This window comes from Rhea americana, unplaced genomic scaffold, assembly GCF_003343005.1.
Source record: "Rhea americana isolate MKP2758 unplaced genomic scaffold, rheAme1 scaffold_114, whole genome shotgun sequence".
Classification (NCBI taxonomy): domain Eukaryota; kingdom Metazoa; phylum Chordata; class Aves; order Rheiformes; family Rheidae; genus Rhea; species Rhea americana.
In genome coordinates, this window is record NW_028185195.1 from 2000949 (window position 1) to 2021156 (window position 20208).

Here is a 20208-nt window from a genome sequence, read left to right on the forward strand (position 1 = left end):
AAGATAAGTAGGTTCTGAGCAGAACCTACATACCACAACATCATATTAAAACTAACTCAAGTTAAGTCAAAAACTTGCATACTCCTGGCTCTTTTGGACAAGACTTGGTTGTAACTATTCAGAAAAGTGAATTTCTGCTTAGGATATATTGTCAGGGTCTGAGGTATGACTCCCATAAGATTCCTTATCTCAGTTCTTGTATCACAGTTGGCTTGATATAATCTGTAAGAGTAAGTCACAAACTGACTTAAGTCAAGACGTAGAGTTAAAAAACTGTGTCAACTTCTGTTCTTAATATTTGAAAATTTCATTCAGTTAGTTGAAATTTTCTTCACCAYGTGGCTATTTAATTTGATTTTTTATTATTATTATTGTTCCACACAAATTAGAGTGCTTCTAAGTTTAGGAAAAAATTCACTCTTTGTTTATATATGAATTTACATTTAATCATCTTAGTGAAAAACGTTACTGTATCCATGCCTGGAGCATGTACTGAAACTCCAAAATAGACAATTTCCATGAAAATCCACTCCTGTTTGTTCCAGTTACAATTCTCTCATTTATTAAAGAAGGTAAGTACTTTGTGAAGATATAGTGCTTTGACAGACAAATTCTCTAAACAGTTGGATTTCATATGAGTTAACTTAGAAACAGTCTAAACTGAACATTTGCTTCTGTGGTTTTCCTCTTTGCAGAGTTACAGAGGTGAGGGAGTGCGTCTTACCTAGTTACAATGCCTAAATGAACATAACAGCCACTTGAAGGACGGAGTCAGCGGAAGACAAGCAGCGATTCCTCACACAAAGATTCAGAATAAGAGCACAGAAAAACTGCAGGGAATGGGGAAGGAGGGAAACTTCAGAAGCACTTTGCTATTAAAACCAATAAGCACGAGGATGTAGATGAAATTAAGGTCAATGAATTTGAGTTCCCAGGAAGCTGAGTTCAAGTCTGATCTCAGGAAAAAAAAAAAGGGCTCTAGTGTATGTCAGATTTGATAAGCTGAAGCTGTGAAACACTCAGCTCTTTCCTGAAGTCAGATGCCATTGCTCTAAGCACCTGTTTTAAGTATTCTTTAGGCGCTTCATATTTTATATGACTCTATATCATGATACATATAGACATAAGGACTTCAACTACAGTTGTGCAAGAGCTGCAGAATTTTCACATTTTGACTGCTGAATAGTGCAAATGAAACAGRATTTTTCAATATTTTCTGCATGTAATCGCTTTTGTTATTTCATATAATCATTGTTTACATTTCATTTGTACTTCTCTGCAGAGACATGAGCTTCAGTACACTATGTACTTTGATGATGTTTTGGCTAATGTCAGGTAGGATACTATTAAATTTATTATGTAATAAAACTTGCTCTCACAAATAAAACATAGAGAATAATAGTCGAATTGGCGTTAATACAGAGAAATGCTCCATTAATTCTTCTACCCTGAACCACAATAATTTCAATATTGTATTACTTCTCTTTTTTACAATGTATGGATTTGTGCCCATTTATTACTGTTGCAAATGGATTTTTTTGCCATGAACAACTTTTCTTTCAAAGTATTGTAATCAGAAGGAAGAAAAAACAAATAATATCTAAAAGAGGAAGTAAGTAATGTTGGGGCAGATAATAGAAAATACAAGTTTTATATCTGAGCTGTTATGGTATACCAAATAAAACTAACTAGGAAGAAAAAAATTACATAGCCTCAGAACCAGAAAAAGTTTTAAGGCAAAGTTAGTTACAGGTGAAGTTAGAGTTGGTTTTCATAGATCCCCTTCAAATAAATGTTAGAAAATGTATTCTTCCTGATTTTAGGATCTGATTTTATGTTTTAGCTGAGTACTATCTTTCTATAGAATCTGATGTAGCTATTGGTCTTTATAAAGACTTGTTGGCTTTACATCTGTTTTTCAAAAGATGTGTTAAGAGTCTTGCCTTGAACATAAAAAAATATATATTTCAGAAAGGAATGCTTGTTTTAGCCAGAAATCAAGCCAACTGTCAGGATGGTATTTGCAAAAATTCAAAGCAATCTCAGGTCAGAAAAGAAATAGCAGGATGATTATACTCTAGAAAGCTCATTTGGTATTCACCTGGCGGAAAGATATCCTGACTTTTGATCTTCTTTTGTTAATGACTTTTATATTTCATCTAATGGCATTTAGTGCAACTGTAGTACTGATCTTCAGGAAAAGTCCAAGGATAGTGACCTGTCTGCACAGATAGGCCCACTACGGTGTTCTCCTTCCCCACCCTTAATTTGAATTGTTTAGCTGCTGGGTTTAAAGAGAGAGATGTCTTACGTGTAGGCTGGTAGTAGGAATAATTCCTTAAAAAGGAAGAAATACAGCTTTGAACCTGCAAGCAAAGAGGCAAGAGGATTTAGATGCTGATCTTTCCATTAGCCTGCAATTTCTTCTTCCTAAAGGTTTTAAAAGAAATTACAAGTACTTTTTCATTCTTTGTGTACTCCCAAATGATGGAATCACTACTCCAAATCCTGTAGCGGGAAGAGGTGTCTAGTGCTTGATGCTTCCTTCTGAGGAGAGATAGAAAATGGTCCATGTAGGCAATGTACTGAAGACTTTGTATTTGTGAGCTGAAGAGAGTTATCTGAGGGTACGACTCCAAATAKTAGAGTTTATTTAGAAATCTACTTAAGTACTCTTATTAAACACTTTATTATCTGTGATGGAGACTAGTATTATTATTAATTTGTATTTTGTGCAGTTCTTATTTACCCATGCTCATGGGGTTCATGTTCACCCATTGCCAATGTATGAGGACCTCCACACTGAAGTATATTCACAAATGAGGGTTCTGACAATGGCTTTGTTTGTAGTCAGACARAGGTTTAAATAATATAACTTATTTAATTAATGAACATACAACTTGATGCAAAGGTTTTAGAATATTTTCTCTAGCTGGTAGGATTATTTAAAATTCCAAAYCAACAAAGAACTAATTATAAAACTAGAAATGTCCTAATGAAACAAATAGACAGTGTATCCATTGTACTAAATGAGGGTGTKGATATGCCTAATTTAAGCATATATGTAAGCACTTTGGTTCATAATCTAATTTTGATTGGGTTCTAATCAAAAGACTGTGAAAAGCACCATCTGCTCGGTGATATTGCACAAGAGAGTGAAAATATTATGAAATTGGATGTTCAGTACAAATGAAAAAGAGATCTATCCACAGCAACAAGCTACCACAAAACTAATTTGCCAATAGAAACAAGCAATCTCTTTCCTCSATGCCAGACTCTTCAGCTTCCTGCCATTGATTTTCTAGATTATATAAAAAAAACCAAGTTATAATGCATTCCTGCTGCAGGCACAAAATTCAGTGAAGATGACTAAGAATAACAATTTTATTTTTCCCATTCTGTGTTAATAATGGTGAAAGAAATCAAATACCCCATTTTATGTCTAATATGCAAGATCCAGTTCCAATCATTACTACTTTACCTGTAGTGAGAATGGTATCACTGTAAGGTGCTGCTTTTTCTGATTAGTCAGCCYTATTTCTGAGAAATATCCATCCAGCATGCAATCAAGTCTTCCTAGGGATGAAATCTACTACACAAATTAAATGATTGATAGGTAAAACAACCCTAGGTACATGTCCTCATGTTGCCAGAAATTTTTCTGGTGTAAAATTAAATAAATAAACCTTCTAGATTGGTTTAATGAATTATCTTAAAAATTCCAATGCTTAAAACTGAAAAACGAGTGTCAGATACAAAATCTGTTCCCAGTTTCATCTTCACTAGGAAAGAAAAACAGCAAATGATAAATATTACCAATAGTTAGTCAAAATATATCTTAAGTYGATAATAATTGATCAGCATGCTCAGATTCAAAATCTTCCTTTGCTAGTTTCTGGCCTGAATACTTCTCTGTGCTTTTGCAAAAGTAAAAAGTTTTAGCAGAAACGTAACAGCTGGAACTTGGCAGACAGTTAATTCCTGCATCTCACCGTGTCTAGCACCAGGTGTCAAATGTGCAGATGTGAGGAGCGAGGGACACCTTTCTCTGCCGTTTCTAACCAAGCAGGCTCACTCGAAAGTCTTGTGGCACTCAATCAAGATGTCAGCATGATCTATCACTAATGTTATGAAATATGCACTGAAGTGTACAGATCTTCATGACATATTACTTCTTTCCTTAATGCAGTGCATGCTATGTCATCAGCTAGGGTTATTCTTCTGCTTCTGTACATGATTGGTCTTCAAAGAGATACCTATACTTAACAGATCTGCCAACCTACCTAAGATCCAGATTTAATGACATTAGTGAGATGACTGGGACGGTTCACACCTTGCAGTGACTGCTTTTGACTGTCTGCATACTTGGGCAAATACCAATGAATCTTCTTCTTCATTCATAATAGGAAGGTTGTCTTCACAAATATATGATGACCACATCTTCAGCTGCTGTAAGCTGGGATACATTTTCTGAAATCAGTGGTGATAGTATTTACAACAGTAAATTACTTGTTCCTAGTTAATGTGAAATGGAGGATTAGATTTTGAAATGCAAGATATCAGACCTGATGAAAGCAACACTAAATCTCTCCCGCCCCTCTCCAAGACACAAGGCGACTCTACTGAACCCCAACTAAGGATTCCCTCAGGCCATTAATACTGCACTTGCTTCATTACAGTTATCTACCAAAGGAGTGATATTAATCTGGAGCTTGTATAGGAAATATGAAAATAATCCATCTAGCCGTTTCAGCTGCTAGCATATCACTGATCCTTCACAAATTATATAGCAGCAGCTAGCTGATCCAAAACTAGGTGGAAAGAAGAAAAATGATGGTGGATAAAATGTCTTTGCAAGATGGTATACATAACCTGCAACTATTACAGCAGATCTTTAGCTCTTATAAACTGATGAAATGCTTGAATTCAGTGAAGCTSTATCCCTCTTGAATGTGCTGGTGCAGATAGTAAAAACTGACTTAAAATATCTGGATAAGACCACTTAAGGCTAACTATTTTGGAGGTTGGAGCTGATTTAATGGTTGCCAGGTTCCCCCACTTTTGCCTTGCCACAGCTGATCCTGGGTTTCAGGAGCTCAGAGCGGGAGCATTCGCAGCAGCTTCCCATACTTGGAAGAGTTTCAGACGATGCACCAGTCCCCAGAGGCCCATTTACATAACAGCAAATTTGATGCTGTTTCAAGCTGAGCAGAAGGCCTGGCTCAGCACAAGCCCGACCCTCCCTAACTGAACTGTGCACTCCTGAGCAACAGCTGCAAGTCTCTGTCTGGTCCGCTTCACCTAAAGAGGTCAAGACGTTTCTCCATCAGCGCTCAGAGTACTGCCCGTAGACTTAGCTAACAAGYGAAGTGTCAAGGATTTTTGGATAGAATGTCCAGTTCATCAAATATCTGTCAGTAGTAAATGTGTGACTAAGTCAAATCAAGTTGAAAATAAAAAAAWTTTTAGAATATCCACTATTTGCTGACCTGACCAGCATCATTATACCTCATCAGCTGTAGCTGATCTAAAAATGCAACAAAATGTATCTAGCCTCAAGAAAGAAATTTGAAGAAGCATGATATAAATGCTTTTAATATTTTAGCAGACATCATACACTCCCATATTTATATCAGGAAAGATCAGCCACGGTCTTCATTTTGTGAAGCTGTTGTGTTTTTGCTGCATTAATTTACCTCTCTGACTGGAATATCTTCAATATGTGAGCCTAGCATAAGCCTTCACCCCACATTACAATGGCAGAATRTCCATATAGTGACTATTGCTGATCATAACAGTGGCTATTTAGARAGAATTTTGTCCTCCCCATAGAAAAATTAAACATCTGTTTTTTTCTAAAGCTTCCAACAAATAGCAATGTTCTTTTATGAATGGTTAATGACCCCACATAGCATGATGTTAGGATCATCTTATATTACAGTTGAATGCAAACAAATATTTGGGAACTATTATTTCTAAGAATTCAATTTTTTAAAGTTCCACAGATGAGTCAAAGCTTTCATGAGGCAACAGTGGGAATGAAATATATTAACATTATACAAAGTCCCAGACAGAACCTGAAAATCACAAATTATTAGTAACTCAAATCATGTTAGTATTAAAGCTAATGGGTCTAATAAGCATATTACATCATCAGTCTAATAAGAAAACATTTAACTTTTTACTACTTTCATACCCATATCAGGATGACATCAAATTAATTTAGAGATATGTGGATTCAAATCACACTAGTTATCAACATATATATATATATATATATATTTCCGAATGTAAGACAGATTTTTCCAGCTATTGTCATGATTAGGACACAAAAAGCTTTGCATTATACATAAAGCCTGAGAGAAGTTCTTTCATTCAGAACAGAGCCCATATGACTTGAGAATATGTCACCCTTAAAAAGATGAAAAACAGATGGGAATGCCTTTACATGATATTCTGCACTAAGCTGTGGCRTAGATCAGTCGCATTCGAACTCCTACCCTGTACAGATGTACTCCTGTAATGTTGCAGAGTTTCCATACGGACCAATAAAAAGGGCTCATTGTAGGCTACAGTCTATTAGGAAAACGTTGCGTTAACCTTCTGTCCCCACTGTCCCCCAAATCCTTACCGAAAACTACCACCTATTTGACAGGGTGCCTCAAAATAGCTAGGAGTGCTAACACTCGCCAAACAGCATACAGTTGCCATTAACAGATGACAACAGTGATAGAGCTGGCAGAATAATTTTTTAATATTCTGGTAGTATATGAAATATAGCTTGCTTTATAGCCATACATTTTGGTCTGCCTTGGGCTGTTTATGAAAATATTCAAAAATCCTTCAAGGCTTATGAATTATATCATAAATTATTGTGTGTCCAAAAGCTTACACTAAAAGTACCATATTCATTATTTATCATTCACCTCCAGTTTAAAATGTTATAATATCCAGTCCTAGGATACAAATAGTGTCACAGGAGGTAACAAATCTTCAGTTAAGAATTTCAAACAGCAAAAGGTTGAAGTGAGCTATTTAAGGAGAGCCTATGAGGCTAAAATATAATGAATATTTCATAGTACTAAATAGATGTAGATTATACAGGTCCAAAATAATTTAAAACTTACTCTTCATATAACTGCATTAGTAAAATTGCTGTTTTAATGCCATGGATGATATTATGTATAGGTCACTTTAATATCTTAATAGCAAGCTGCACATCCTAAGTAGATGCGCTGGTTTGTGGAGAGAGAGAAATTCTTTCCACCACCACCGAGTGCATCAGCTCTCAAAATGGCACAGGCAAGGCTCTCCCGAGGAGACCTGCTGCGAGCGAAAAAGAGGATGGGCCCGGGCCCAAGAGTGTGTTTTCACCATAAGTGAAAAAATACTCATTTTGCAGACTTCTCTGAAACCTGAATTGATTAACTRCTAGAGACGTTGGCATTTCACTTCAATCATTTTACGTTTGACTGAAATAAAGCTTAAGTCATGCTGCTTCCAAAACTGTTAGCAGTGTCTAGAGCTAACTGTAGAAACCCTCCCAGATTTTTTTTTTCCTCTTGACAAGTATGATTCTCACTTTTAAGTTCTTGTTGTTTCTTCTGTTTCCTTAAGCCTTCGTACAAAACCAGTTCTATGTTACATATATTCTTATTTTCTTAAACACACATTCACTACATGCACAAATCGTACTAGCTGGTCGATTTAACTAAAATTATTTGTGCCCAGTCCACAGCCTGGTTCAGCATTCAAGCCAACACAGTTTCAAATAAGCGGGAAGGGTCGGAGRTAGCAAATTCTCTGCTTTCCCCGACACGTGCTAGGCAAAGTGCGGTGCTGCTATGATTACATTTCCGAGCGTCAAGTAGCCATCCTGAGSTTAAATTCCTTACAGGGGACCTGGAAAGGGTTTGCATAGGAATACCTTCTGAGAAAATATCATACAAAGGGTGCTGATAGTGATATTTAGATGTATATTATCACATAAARGAAGCGGTTATAACAACTGCTCTTATTTGTGCCTGTTTTGATCTTTGTTCCTTAGCTAAAGCACAAGCTTGGAAGCTGTTAATCATGGTTTAGGTCTGAGTAACTGGCTGTACAGCAACAGGAATGTGTATCCTATGGAATGAGACTCCAAGAATACGAGAAAACTAGTATTCTCCTTTTTGTTTTTATGAAACCTCACAAATGTCTTGCAAGAGGAAGCAAGAACACATACGCACAATTTTTAGATATCCATGAATTTGTTTAGAGTCTCTGTGTTAAGCATTGACTATGAAACAATTATAGCATAAAGTAAATACTAATTAACTATTAGAATTATTATCTCAAATTAAGTACTTTATCAGAGACATACTGAGTTTAGTAAATGATCTTGCAAAGCTGTTAATCCTCAAACCTGTCTTCAAAAATCGATGTTTTTTAATTAACACTATATACTACTCCACTGAATCTGTTAATTGTGAGAAGACTTGTGACAAAAATAAATTCCTTCATATATATTTTATATTTATATATATACACCCTTATATATCAATATGTATTTKTGTACAGATATTTATATGTATGCATAGATATAAACAGAAGTGCAAAACAACAACAAAAAAAAACCTTTGAAACATATGAAGTATTATATTAAATGTAAATACTGGCCAAATTTAACAACTGATCTGCTATCTTCTTTTTCTATCTTCTTTTCTTTTTTTTTTTCCCCAGAAATATAAAATGGGTGATACAGTTCTTTTTAATTAGGAATCTTGCCAAGCTCTGTGGAGATTTCCACTGAAATTTTGTATGAGTCTCCAGGCATCTTAGTAAGATAAGGATACAGAAATCTAGACATTTAAAAGATCACCTCCTGCCTTTTTAGCAGCTCCGAAGGATTTCGTATTGCACTATTTCAAGAATAATAGCCTCTTTTTTTATCAATGAGTAAAGCAAGATGAAGAATTAATTTCCACACATATTTATAAACAGTGATCTTTAAATTTTTTTAGATGTATAGGAAGTAAAATCTGTGGTCTAGGTTCACACTAATCTGTAACCCTTATTTTCCTACGGTTCTTCTCAGATGGACAGTTGCGTGGTTCCCAGGGAATGAGAAGCAGTCAGAAACAGGCTTTTGTCGTTRAGTGAGCTTTCTGTCTCCTGGATTAACCATCCTAAAGTCGATGGTTCTCCTGATATTCAGTGGATACATGACAGACGCATCAGGCTAACTGGAGATGCAAAGAGACCGGGTTTGGTTTTTTTTTTCATCCTGTACCCTGTCTGCTGAGGTTGCCAGAAAGCGCCTCAGGTCTGGCAGCGGTGAACCGCAGGGAGTCGACCGACCGTCCCGTCCCGTCCGTTCCTTTTGCACGGGGAGGCGAAATATTCCTCAAATGTAAGTTCAAAGCTCTAGATATACAAGAGAACTTAAAAGGTACCTCTGACTGGCAGGGACTAGCAGTACCTCAGCCACTTCTAAACTAACTGGCTTAGGKACTAGTAGTGGTCTGCATACAGTGCCATAGCGCTTGGAGCCGTGCTACAGTAATTATTCCTAACGAGAATTAGGTGCATGCRTTTGTGCACATCAGCAGACAATTGTCCCAATATTTTCAATTTTCACATATGTTTTTGTAGATAAAAATAAATACCATTAAGTAAATTTATCCATATAGTCTAATTTCCCTCGCTGCCTTTCTTGCTGAGTATTTTTCCCAGAAATGTAACATATTAGATTCAGGGAATGGTATTTCATCACTATAATTAGAAAATTCAGTGGATAGAAATGAAATTCCTGATATTCAGAGACCAGCATAGTAAATAACATGGCAGGAAACGTAGYTGCCGTTCTAGCTGCTGTGGGTTAGCAAGTGCCTCTGTCTTTTCGGCAGTACCTGCAACATCACTGTTCTCCGATCTYTGTTTCTCAAGGTATAAAATTTCCATTCTATCTCTTTTAGTAGATGACAAGCGGCCGTGTGAGTGCCATTCTGTCAGAAATTCAGGCTGCAGAGCGTCTGTGCAGCAAGGCAGCCTCTGTCTGATCTGGAACCGAGTAGGTCAAGGTAAGGTGTTTGCAATTAATCTATACCCTTCTCTAAAACTGCAAAGGAAAAACGTATAGAGGTGCATTTTCAGGTGATGTAGTGCCCTCGATGATAACTGAAAATTGAAGAACTACCATGAACTGCAACAAGCATGGAAAAGGTCTTTGGTACAGTTTCTTGTAAATATAGGGATTCTTGCAATCTCYGGATTGGAGGACATATAGTTTAGAAGTACCCTGCATTTTACGGTTATTGTAAAAGGCTGCAGTGGGTAGAGCTGCCCCGCACAAGAGATGAGCTCACCAGCAATGTGAGTATAGAAAGATCTAAGAAGTGACTACATCTAGAAAATTCTGTGAAACATTTCAGATTTTTTGAGATACCACTAAAACTTAAGTTTTGTTTCAAGATTTTTTTTATTTTATTTTGTTGTKGTTGTTGTTAAACCTGTTTCTAAGGACCTGGAATTCTAAGGAAAATGTCCAGGTTTTGGAAGGGTATAACGGTGTTTGGAGCATTAAGCTAGACAAAAACATCTAGATAAAAGCTGCCAGATTTACAGTGTCTTTGTGCTGTGAAAGAATCAAAATATATGCCTGATATTAAAAATATTTATTCACGTGTTTCCTACTAGCAGTTAAAACTTATGATGTGCTTGCAAGGAAATGTACTGAGAGCTATATATACTGGACAATACTGAGATACAAATGGCTAAGCGCAGAAACTTAAAATATTGCAATGACTCCCTATGCTGTCAAAAATTGCCCTTGCTGTTTTCTTTGCAAGCCTACTGTTTTGTAATGTTCAATTACTGCAGTTTAAACATTTCTGTTTTTAATCTTAACCTCTCTGTAAAATCTTTCTTGTGGTTACCCCTTCTGTTTTTGTAGCAATATTTTTCCCTACTCTTTACTTCATGCTGCAATGTATTACATTTCTTCTTTTTATATGATAATAATAATTCTCTACTTCCCAAGGGTATTTTGAGGCTAAATTCATTACTATGTATGAGATGCTCAAAATGTAGCGATAAGCAACACTGACGCTGTATCWATGTGTGTGTGTATATATCTCTACAGAAACACACGTCTACGCACATATATTTAAATTGGTGTATTTATTGCTAACTGGTATATATAACTATGACATGAATATATAAATACTTTGCATTCCCTGTGCATTGTTTTCTCCCACTGCTTGATCAAGCAGATACGTCTGTAATTGGGTTGGCTCTGTTACATCCATTACAGGGCTACGTTGCCGAAGGCTTTGTCTGTGCTGAAAAGTGGGAGCGCTCCCCGGYGTGCCTCACACTCCTGCTCCTGAGCCGTTTCCACTGGAACTTGGCCAGAGTCCACCACGGCTCTTCTCCGGCCAGCCCAGCAACCCACCTTTTCTTTCCAGGATCACAGAGGTGTGAGGTGCTGATGCAYGTCTAAGGCTTATTTTAGTATGGAAATGGCTGGGCTGTGGGCTGAAGAGTTAGGAAGCACTCCAAACCCATAAATTTTTATGGGTTTTATTTTTTTTATATACCCTACTTGTCTCAGGTGAGTTTGGGCTTTGTCTTGCTGAGTATTATATAAATACAGAAGTCACAAGATACAGTCTAAATGGACTAAATAGTAAGTGAAGCACAAAACAAGGATCTTATCTGAATTTGTGATTTCTCTTTCATCACAAGAAGGAGACTAATTTTTTGATGATAAAGTTCTTTATATCTTAACACTGCATCTTCACTGTATTTCAAGCATGGCTTTGAGCCCAGTTTGCTCGTGTTCAGTGTCTCAGACATGTCCCRGGGCACAGTAGGCATCCAGGGCATACTCTAGTCCTGAATGCTAGCTTAAGAGTATACCTGTGCTTGCAGAAGTGAGTTCCTGCCCGAAGTTTGGATGCTTGGGGCACCATCAGTTATCTCATCTGCCCTAAGCTGCCACCATATGGCTGAATCCATTCAGGCAATTGTATCTGGGAGTTTAGGTCCCTTTTAGACCTAGCCTCCTCCAAGCTTTCTAGACCTAACTTAAATATTGATTTCTAGCGCTGAACCACACAAATCATGGGGAAGCTGAGCAAACGAGCACCTAGTAACATCCAGTTCCTGCTGGGATTTACAAAACAGATCTCCTCAGCGTATCACGGCTGCACCCAGGAGATAGCCCAGGGAATTCCAACACATTCCACGTTGCAGGCAGCATGTTCTGGGACTTCAGTATTAATTCGTTGGCTTCAGATCCCTAATTTCTCAGACAGATAGAGAAAAAAATCCTTTCCAGATTTCTTCCAGTATCCTGACATCGCGCTGTGTTTTTTTCTTTAGGAATGGAACTTAAGGAGTCTGAACTGCAACCTGGTTAACTAAAGCAAATGTGTTTTTTGTATCAGTAATCACACATCTCACCTTTGTTTTCTCCATGTAAAGTTGTATATACGTAAATTTAGAATTTTGACACTTATTTAGAACTTTATTGAAAGTAATGGTAATTTTACATTTCAAATAGAGAACAATGGACATTTTAATCTTTGTTTTATAGCACTATAATTTATGATAATAGTTGAAAAGAACAGTCTGTATGATAATATTGCCAGGAATATTTTAATTGAATGCCAGAAATGTAATATTTGATTTCAATCATCTGAAAAGTGGTTTATTCMGAAATACTTTTCATCGTAAGAATTGCTTTTCAAAGGATTTTTTAAATACAGACTGAAGACCGTTTATTTACCAACTTGCTTTAAACATTACAGAATATACATATAATAGATGAATTCAAGTATATATGTCGGTCGTTAAATGCAATGAAAATTTTGAATGTGCTAAGCAATAGAGGTTTTGTTACTTCAAACCTGTATTAGCATAAAAAGTAGTCTACCTGTTAATAATTCAAAGGGCATGATGGGCCACACTGACTTTTGTGGCTCACCTGAGGGTTCAGAATCTCGTCTAAATTCCTATTCCAACCAAGGAGCGAATCGCTTGCTCTCGAGCTCAGAGCTATCCCTCACTCCAAGCCTCTGGAAGCGTTGTGGTGACCTCCAGAAGCTACAAAGATCGAGCAAGGATGAGAGAAGCTGCTGGGAACACAGCAGAGAGGAGGTACGTGCTTCCTGGAGARAGATTTCCTGGTAGCGTATGTTCAACCACGTTAAAGCTGAGGACGACAGAGTTCGTCCCGCAACAGCACAAAATTATATGAACTTCTGTCTGCGGTCGGACGCAAGGACTGCCAGGTAAAGGCCCTYGCCCTGAGGGGCTGAGGAAACCCTCTCCCGCCCCCGCACGGGGCCTAGTTCTGCCTCAGGTTACCCCCGTGTTCCTTTGCCCTTTCCTTGTGTTGATTTTGTGCCCGCAGGTGACTTGACATTCCTATTCCTTTAGAAGGCAGCGATGTGGAAGGAGCCTGACCCACGCCGACCCTCTGCGTTTGCGGCTGTCGGCATTTCTTTAACCCTTAGTGTCGCAGAACGGAAAAGGAAGAAGGGGAAGTGGGCTTCCTCTATTGCCTTGACGATTGTTTCGGATACTGCTGAAAAGCGCRTTGAGATTTACGGATAAAAGCCTGTACGTAATCGCCAAAACAGTATTATTTGCAGTGTGAAATTTAAGAAAATGTCTCCTTTAGTAACACRAACATCTGTGTATGTGCCAGATCAGATCTGCATAGAAACTCRGTAGCTCTATGTTATTATTTAGTTACTTAATCTGCTTATGAAGAATTTTAATGGAATTTTTGATTTAGTAGAAGCTGWTTAGAATCAGAACTATCTGATCTGCCTGATCTATCTGGTAGACTGACAGTCTAGCATCAGTCAAGGGCCGGGCAGGCACTACAACCGTATGAAAACACGCCTGTTACCAAGAAATGGAAGATCAAATTCAAAGATAMAAATCTTATCATGTCCTGTAAGCAGCAGGTTTATATTAGGCCTAGATTACTAAATTCCAAGTTAGGACTTCTGTCTCATTTTTATGCCAGGAAGTGACTAKATTATTCAGAAAGAAACTTCAGATACTTAGAGAAGAGTTACTGACATCTGAGGTGACGTTAACCAAACTCCTGGCAATAATGGATGGTTAAAACAGAGAAGACAGTTTTGAATTCTGCATTACACTGGAAGACCTTGAAAATGGTGAAAAAAGAAAGAGGTTCCACTTTTGTAGAGTTCTAAGATGTGAGAAAGTGGTGTCTACAGAAAAAGAAGGCATTTTTCTGACTTGAAGAAAAATTATAGATACTGTCAAATACTCGGTCTTTTTTTTCATGTTGAGTAAAGCACTCTTGCTGTGGCTCTTTTTATTGCTAATTTAAAATTTAAGTTTGGGAAAGCAATTTAAGATAACTTAAGTTCGGAATAGTTTGGGTGCTTGGCTTACGTGACCAGTTTGAGCATTATTTCCATCATGCAGAATATAAAAGGAAAATACACATAATCTGTAGGYTGTTCTCCTTCTAGAATCCATTTGCAGAAACCCATAGGCTACGATTGCCACCTCTCTTACGTTTTATTCTGCCTTCAGCTTTCTCTGACATTCACGTACTCTTTTTTCGTCTTGTGGTAAACATTTTTTAATCATAATACTTAATTTTATTAGTTCTAAAAACCTCTGACCAACTCTTACATAGGTAATTAAAACTATGTCTAACATGCCGCATGTATAAATATAATCCCATTAATATCTTCAGTGCACTGAAAATTAAGTAGCTCATATAAAGATGGATTGAGGGCAAGAGTAATTTTCTTTAGAGCTGAATAAAATTTTTAGATAAGTATGTTCCATCTATTAAATTTACCCATGATTATTCTCTGGTGCTATAGGCGATTAACACAGCAGACTGCAGTCATTCTGTTCAACCTCTTAGCCTCCCAAACAGGGTGACCACATGCAAAAAGCTTACGCACGGCACTTCAGAATTGCTTGGGAGAATGCAAGCAGTCTGGATCAAACCCACGGCCAACAATATTCTAGCAGTTTAGAGGTATAAAAAATGAAGTTTCAGTGCTCAGGAATGGTACTATTTAATTTACAGGCTATTATAAATAGCATCACAGTTTGTTCACCATGGAAAAGATCATCAAGGGTCTGAATCTAGATTGAATTGATAGAAAGATTTCAGTCAATACAAATAYAAGTGAGTTTTCAAAGAAAAGACATTTTAATTTGAAACATTTGAATTAAAAAAATTAAAAGCATATAACCTTTAAAGTATTTTAGCAGTACTTTAAATCTTGAAAACGAAACAAATGTATCTTCAGGATGGCCATGTCTTTTCTTATTTTGTAAGGCAAACCTAACTTTTTCTCTTCATGACTCTATTTACAGAGCAATTGATTAGATTTAGAGATTTTCTAGTTTTAGATGAGAAAATAAAACATTTTGTCATGTCTATGACCTTGTAAGTATGGACAAACTCTATCTTTATGGAATATTTCCTTAAACTTTATGGCTTATATGAGTTATAAGGTTCTCCAGAATTCTATAAAGTAGATCAAAAATTTCAWTTATATTACAATATTTAATAGCACTTTACCAAATTATTTCCCCCAAAGGGAGGTACTAGCTAATACGATTTTTTCACTCTCCTCTCCTTACTTTAATATGTAGATAAATTTCAGTTTCTGATTCCATACTCAGAAGAAAATTACATAATGGAAACCAAACTAAACAAACTCATTTTTAAAGAGGCTTTAACAAATTCCCTTGTATGCAAATGATGAAAGCCTAATGTCTGAAATTTTCTCCATTTAAGCCACAAGTCAGCAGACTGCAGTGTTATGTTGGGAAGAACAAATGTAAGTAAGTAGGAAGTTTTTCTGCAGAAAGATCAGCGATTCTGCCTTGACTTTTCAGTGAGGAATAGAGTACTGGTAAATGACCAAAACAGTGAAGATATATCTCACGGTGTGTGTCTAGGACTATCGTTCTGAATGGCTTTGCTTCAGTTCTTCCATCTCATATTAAGAATGAATTACACAGGGGAGTGTGTGCAAGTAAGCAGATCCATCAGCCTGCCTCACACTTTCCCTGTCAAAGAAAGAGCTGTACAGAATTCACTTGATTCATGCTCCTTCTTTCACCTTCCTACACCTCTCTCAAATGTACAGAAGCTGGGTGAAATCCTATGTCTTATAAAATTTAAACTATAATTTACAAAAACTTCAAAATTGAATTAAATGTTTTACCACTACGTAACTGTATGTTTATATTTTTCAGAAGAATTGCAGGTGGTGGGGGGAATGATCAAAAGCTAATCTAAGCTAAATCTAATTTATCTAATGAAAACATGGGATGATCCTATATATTCATTCATACATAAATCTTATCTAGAGTAAATTACCTGGCACTGGACTGACTTGGCACTGCCTGTGCGTGTGGCAACTGGTTTAAAGTGTTCTCTGAAAGTATTAGAAACATCATATCGAGTTCCCTGTTATCTTTCACTGACTTTTATATTAACTGATGTAGCACACATGTAAAGGGTTTTCTTCTCATCACTAGRTCTGCAAACTTATTTCTGTACTGGCAGTAGAAACTTTTTTTAGGATCTAAAACACGGTACCAAATGCGATGGTTAAGTATGATTCAGATGCTCAGTTCTATTTATAGAACTCGTCCTGACTGAGACCTTGGGGYGGAAAATTCAACCACGTCGAAATCCGCTAGTATTAATCTTAAAAATGCCCAGCATTACAWTGCCTTAATCTTTTTTGTTTGGTCCTTGTTGCCTGGCTGTTTCAGTTCTCTTACAAAATTACTCTGAAACGCCTTCAAGATTTTGGGTCTCAAATATTGTAGTAATGGGAGCTACGTAGGTACTTGCAATAAATGTTTCATTTTTCCATGAGCATGTTGCCATTGGAATAAAGAACAGCAAAAACTTAAATTCAACTTTGAATTAAATTTTACTGTGTAACATAAGACTACTTTTACATACACAATTCCAGATGATAAAGTAACATAAAGAACTATAYACCATGACACACTGTGATTACCGAAGCAGGCTTTAATATACTTGTTGCTAATAGCTCACAGATTTGTCATGTCACCTGGTCCAGCTAAGTTTCCTTGATTAATGTCTACAGAAGCACAGCTTTCCTTCAGTCTTTGTCTTCGTAGTGAAATAGGTACTTTCATTCTTGCTATTCCTGTAAATGTGGAAGCCAGTGCCCTTTTCCAAAATGCCATATGCATCAGCGACCTGTATCTTAACTGAAAGTTACTTTTACTGTCTGAATAAATGAAAGCAGAATCTGCAGAGAATGTTATTTCAGATGATTACTTCAGAAGCTGTGTATGACAAACAAAATGAGACATAAAACAAAAAAAAATGCAGTAAGATACATATAGATATAAAGAATGTGCCCATGCATACATAAGGAGGAACAATATTCTAGAAAGTAGTTACTCTGAAAGGATTTTGATCATGACAAGCAATCTAAAGAGAACATCACTTTTTCTGCTGGTGGAAGCTGATGTTACATACAACTAATGAATAGTAATAGAGAAGTAATTTTACTTCTACATGTGTGGAAACTGTTAGTGRATACTTTACACATTCTCACGTGTATGAAGGTTGCTTTTTTTWAAAAAAGAAAAGTTGCTCTGAGAACATATCACGGAAATTATTGCAAGTACTGCAGCTAGCCATATCAAACTATTCTGTCTAAAGCAGTCGGACAGTTTTGCTTGCTTTCTTCTAGGGCAGATTATTTTGAGCTTTATAAGTATTCTAAGATAAGACTTTTCGTAACAAGGTGACAGTTTGATTACAAGTAATAGTTTGTATTATTGTATTAGTTTTTATTTATTTATTTTGATTTTTTTTTGGAATGCTTGTAAGCTCAGGCAACTTGTAAGTCCAGTAGCTTATAAAAAAGATAGTAAAAAGGATGAGAAGCTTTGCTTTTATGAACTTAATAAATGGATCCACAAAAAAAAAAGGTGTGTAGATGAGTAATGGTGGAAAACAGATATTTTCATTCTATTTTTAATGCATTTAAGAATATATAAACACCTTAATGAGGTCCTCACTGTATAATATGCATGYACATTACACACCTATCATTCCATATTCTCACATAGGATATCAGTTTTTGTAATATTTTTGTTAATGACAATGATCGRTTCGTGCCGCAGACTAGAGGCCAACAAGTGCACATTTTTAAAAAGAAAATATTTTAATGTTAGCTAGAGGAATATAAAAAAAATCCTATCTAATTAACTTTTTTGTAGCCCTGTAGATTGAAAAATAATTCCAAAATCTGTTTAAAAAAAGAATTCCATGCTTCAGACGGATCCTATATAGCATGTGAAATATTTGTGTTTCTAATAGAAATTCTGAGAGACTATAAAGTACAATGGACCTGCTGGGCAATGTTSTAATATAACTAACGTAAAAATGCTGACTTTCCTGATGTCATCAAAAATTCATTTCATATTCGCTGATATTTAGAGCGCATACACAAAGCAATTGATTTATTTTGGGCTTCTAAACAATTTTAAATAAAACTAGTGTAAATTGATTATTTATTGGTTTCCTGACAAATTTATTTAAATTCAGTTTATTGAGCCAAAATCTTGAAAATGAACAAATATTTCAAGGTAAAATTAAAATAAATATTTACCTCGCTAGAAGTGTTAAGGCATCTTAAAACTGTAATCCTAAAAGAATAAATGATAATGTTTACTTTACTTTTCTTTTGTTGTTTCAAATGCATTTAGCTTACTWTAAAATATCTGAATTTAAAAAATCTTACCTGGTGTTTCTTCAAGTGTTAACTTTTGTTTTTCAGAATATCTGATGATTCTCTCTACTGCATAACTATAAATTGTTTCTTCTAAAAAGTATCTCAATATAATGCATAATGGAAAAAAGGGAAAAAAGATATCTACTACTTGACAGAAATAAGTACCGTATATATGATTTTACGTAATAGATTTTACAAATTCTGCATTACCACAGGCAGCTTTACAATGGAAATCTTAATCTATTTTTGCTGACCTTTTAGAAAAGAAATTTAAGAGTGTTTCAAATTTCTTGGACTAAAGAGCTTCAGCAGTTCTTGCTCTTCCATAATGACAGCACGTGAAAGAAGCAAAATTCTCTTGGTGTCTCCTCCATTTGCAGAAGCTGTAGATGTTTCAGGTTAATTTGACCTTGATCCYGTTCTCATCCTAATCCAAGGAGAGTCTTATATTTATTTTTAATGCAGAGGAAGCAATTCTTTCTCTCTGAGGCACTCTAAACTCACTAGGACAACACGCATCTTTTTTTTTGTCCATACAGTCAGAACATTTTGCACAATTGCCCTGTATCTTCTGGACATCCTGAACATCGTCAAACACTGCCTAAATGCAAAAAGCAAATCTGTAGAATATTATGGATGCAACATCCTAGAGAGAAAATAGACTAGACTTTAACCTATTCCCCATATAGAGACTTATATTCATCAGATTACAGTTACTGCATTTTTGAACCTGTTTGAATTCAGGCCAATTCAGACACAAAATCAAAATATTTTTAAATTTTCTGAGAAATTTTGACCTGAATCTTCGKCAGCCCCAAAAAGCCCCAAGTGTTTTGGTAGTTGGGTTTATTGGGTAATCAAAGCTTTCATAATTTCCTAGGTGCTAAGGASTTAGGAATCTGAACATACTGCTTGTTTTGCATAAGGAAACTATATTTGGCAAGTTTGAACCTGAGAGCCTAGAATTATGGCATTCCAGTAATACTTGTAAAGCTCTTTAAAGTTTTCAAATTACTGTAGACACACTCATCAATCAGCAGAGATGCATAATTTAGAAAGTAACTGAAAGCATCTTTTAAAAAAAATAAAATAAAAAACATAAATGTTTGAATTTCATAGAAATCTTTTTATAAAAAGCTTTCCAGGCTAGACCAGAAAAAGTTTTATTTTTTGTAACAAGAATGGAAGGTTACAAAGTGTAAAAAGGAGGTACTTTTCAGTGATGTAAATTCTTTTAACTATATTGCCTTCAGAAAAGCTATACTGATGTACACAACAGCTGAAAAATGGCACTGTTTAGCACTGTTTCTATCATTTTTTTCTTCRTCTTACATGACTTCTCATTAACTGTTATTGCCCTGGCTTGACACTTAGTTGTGATAGTATGAAAGCAATACAGGTAACAAATACATTT